Source organism: Aegilops tauschii, chromosome 1 (assembly GCF_002575655.3).
Source record: "Aegilops tauschii subsp. strangulata cultivar AL8/78 chromosome 1, Aet v6.0, whole genome shotgun sequence".
In the NCBI taxonomy this organism is placed as follows: domain Eukaryota; kingdom Viridiplantae; phylum Streptophyta; class Magnoliopsida; order Poales; family Poaceae; genus Aegilops; species Aegilops tauschii.
Window position 1 is genome coordinate 455712713 of NC_053035.3, and position 4108 is coordinate 455716820.

The 4108-nt window shown below is 49.3% G+C and overlaps 1 pseudogene; it reads right to left on the reverse strand.

Annotated features, from left to right (window-relative positions):
- Positions 1 to 2669: 2669 nt before the first annotated feature.
- Positions 2670 to 3754, reverse strand: LOC109744016 (uncharacterized; annotated as a pseudogene).
- Between the last annotated feature and the right edge of the window lie 354 nt (positions 3755 to 4108).

The following is a 4108-nucleotide window of genomic DNA, read 5'->3' on the forward strand; positions in this document are numbered from 1 at the left end:
GTGCCGGCGACGAGATCGGCGCGGGCGATCGACGGCGGTGAAGACGAGGACGGGGCGTGACGGACCGCTAAACCTAGACAATTCTCGGAAAAAATGGAGCTCGGAGGTCGAGCTTGAGAGGAGAAAGCTTAACTAGTGTGGCTCGGGCATTTCATCGAACACCTCACATGCATAAGAGGTGAGCTATAGCACCCAAATGCCCTTCCTCGCCGGCCAGCCAAAAACAGAGCACTGTGGAGTGCTCTGCTCGCCGGCGATGGGGTATATATAGGCAACTCATTTGTCCCGGTTCGTGGCTGGAACCGGGACTAAAGGCCATCCTTCTGTCCCGGTTCCTGCCACGAACCGGGACCAATGGTTGTGGGCCAGGAGCGAGGCCCATTGGTCGCGGTTCGTGCCAAGAACCGGGACAAATGGGCCCAGACGAACCGGGATCAATGCCCACGAGGCCCCGGCCGGCCCCCTGGGCTCACGAATCGGGACAAATGCCGCCATTGGTCCCGGTTCGTGGGAGAACCGGGACTAATGGGCTGGCCAGGCCCGAACGAAAAGCCCTTTTTCTACTAGTGGAAGGGGCATCTAGTGATTTTTGTAAGGTTTTTGTTACACGATCCACACCTGATTGTATTTTGCACATTGTTTCGGTAGAGATTCCTGCATTTTGTGAATAAATAGGAGATGGTTGAACTTCAAAAAGAAAAACAGCAGATGGCCGACTAAGTAAGCTATTGGCCCGTTCTACACTTTGTTCCGCCCTCGGACACTGAATATATCTTGTGTTTCCATAGAGTTATGCCATGTCAAGCATATATGAATCACAGCGTGCAAATTAATTCTCCCATGATATTTATAAGAACCCTTAGCTAAGGCAAACACTGCATGAACATGTCTTCCAAAGCTCTAGCTACTCACATTTTCATCAAGAAGTACCTGCGGGAGCTGGATCAGTGTAAGCAAAGGAAACTAGCGAGGGTAGCCACTGCACCACGGGCACATGCTCAGCCGAGGTGGATTCCACCACCTACCGGAATGGCAGAGATAGGGGTGGATGGAGTTGTCTCTCGAAATCAATACGAAGGCTCATTCAACGCGGTCTACATAGACTGAAATGGCACCTATCTGGGTTCCTCAGCGATAAAGTGTAGGGGAATATCAGATCCGGCGACCCTGGAGGCTTTGGCTTGCCGCGAGGCACTTGCGTTGGCAACAGACCTATCAATATTGCATACTGTTGCGGGTTAAAAAATATACCGCATGCTATTGTTACCTCGGACTGCCAAGGGGTGGTACATGATATTAGACATCATACAGGGGGTGTCTATGCAAGCATCATCAAGGAGATCGTAGAGACGTCAAAGATTTTTTTTTTTGCGAATAGACATCAAAGAATTTCAATCAAGGTTCCTTCATCTTCGAAGGAAGAGAGTCCAATCTTGAGGTAAACAGCCTCACTAAGCCTGCTTTATTGATCCCCATGAACATTATTGATTAATAAAGCAAGCGTGTTTAGTTAAAAAGATATTTATAAGATCCCTTGGGTTCAACAATAATTTAGGCTGATTGATCCTAGAGGAGTGCTTAACAAGATATACTGATAGATCTGGAGGATCTTCATCTAAAAATATTCTAAATTATATTCTCCAATTGATGCCTTTCCTGAAAAAGAATTGATTCGATAGAACTTTTGTTATACTTTGCTCAGTTGGCAAGGGGCTCATCAACGGGCAAAAAGAGAGAACAAGGTTCAAGTGAATGACAAACAGGATCATAACAGAGTTCATCTTCACTCTAATATTAACTCATTCCCCGTTATACATTCAAACCCTCACCTCCTCTATTTTATTTGTCTGTGGTTATTTTCGCTTAATTTACCGGCACATACTGATCCCACCACTCACAGTCGGATCCATAATTCAGGTATCAAATATGATAGTCGCACATACATACATTCCAGAAAAGAATTTTGGATTTTAATAAAGTGCTTACTTGGCGCGTCCGTGCGTTCTAGTCAAATAGCACAATTTTATCTTGATCTCTGCTTATAGCGAAGAATGTAAAGAACAGTAGTGCTACATGTGCAAATGAAATGTCAACTATGATCAAAATTTGCTGCAATTTTTCCTTCTTAGATAATGGAGCTTCCCATAATGCAAACCACAATTGAGCACTCATTACTATTTGATCAACAGAATATCAAAGGTTCAGCTAGCACACCAAGTCTGAACAGGAGAGGATGAAAGTTAAAACTGACAATAAAACGCACAGGCAGCACTCTGCACCACACAAGCACAAAGTAGTCTGCATGTAGCAGCAGTCAAGCCTTGCAACATTTGTTCCATGCCTTGACGCTACACCATGATCAATGCCGTATCCAATGTGTAGGTACTTAATTAACTTGCAAGTTGATGAGATCTTGCACGCAGGCAGAACTTAGGTCCATGTAGATCTTGCAACTCATGGAAATTGACTCAAAGACAAGTGACACAACTATTGATCCCAAAAAGGGTCAGCAATTTTTGATAGAACTCCTCCCAGTTTAGCTCGTTCGATCCTAGTGTTTGCCAAGTGGCGCGTGAAGAATTCTGGCCAATCCATCTCAAAAGGGATAGCCATCACGACAATGCCGCGAAACCAGTTGGTGACAGCCTCCATTGCCCCTGTTTGGAGATCTACAATGTACACGTCTTCATGATTGTCCTTGACGAGCAGTATGCCGCTCGTCTGACCCACAGTCCCACACACACGCATTGCGCCTGGTCGATCTTGCCATGCTCGGGTCGTTGTAACTCGATCAGCTTGGTGCGATGCCAGCGCCTTGTGTTGCTGCAGTCTCCAGTCATGTGGTCACTCGGGCGTGTCCAGATCTCCAGCATGGTGCATTTCTTGTCCAAGCGAAGCAAGCATGGCGTCCCATCATTGGTGACTCCAAGCAGTGGCTGAGTTTGGTCCAGTGTGACTGGGAGCCTTGTCAAGGACATCTCTGCGGTCCTGGCACACACACCGTACAAGTTCGACGTATTCTTGAAGAGCCAATGTGCAATGCCGCCGTGGCACACGACAGCGGTGGTCTGCCGAGACACGACATGCGTGTCGTCGTCCTCTATAGAGTCATAGTTCGAGCTCGGCTCCGTGGAAGTGAACACATGGAGACTGTGCCGTGGCTCATCTCGGTCGCCGCCGATGATTAGCACTTTGAAGAAGGACGACGCCGCCGCCCCTCGCGTTTCGTCCGGGCAACAATCCGCACGGGTTAGAAGGGCACATCCTTCTATTTGGTCTGTCGCTCTTCAACTCAGGCAGGTCACGGCCTTTGCCGGCGATTGGATCGTACAATGCCAGGATCATGGTCTTCTCGTACCCATTGGTGGGTTCGTTTAGTGGACGAAGCGCACAACAAGAAGGTCACGGCGCGAGGTGAGCACCGCTGCCTGGCTGTCAGGAGGCCAAGGGCAGGTGAGGAAGCTGTAGCGTTCTCCGAGGGAGCACCATGGCACCGGGGTGAAGGGCGGCATGGGCGCAGCCGTAGATCTCCCTTCTGTTGATTCTTCACGGGACTGTTGCACGGCGAAGAAGCTGAGCAGGGAGGACAGGTGGCTCACGCCCTCCGAGGCTCCGACCAGCGGCGGTGGAGGAAAGATGGCTCGGCAATGAGGAGGCGGCATCGCTTGCACGTCGCGGCGCAGCGGAAGAGGGCTGCCACATCCGTCACGCGCACCAGGATCTCCACCACCACGTCGTCCGGCAGCGTCTCCATCGATCCTTCTCCACTAGGGCCGGCGCGCGGTGTACCTTGCGAGCGATAGACGTGCGATCGTGCGTTTCGTTCCAACCGCTGATGGGGTCTTGATTGGAATTAGAGTGAAATGCATTCGTGGTCACTGAACTTGTACCACAAGCTCATTTTGGTCACGGTACTTAAGAATACAGTCAATACGGTCACCATATATGACTTGAGATGATTCTATGGTCACTGCCTCACCGTATTGCTCCGTATTTCACTATGACCGGTCAAACGCCATGGAACCCTTTTGCATGGGTCCCACCTTTCAGCAAAAAAAGAAAAGAAATAAATCACTATGCCTGCTAGCCAGTTAACCGCAGGATCTTT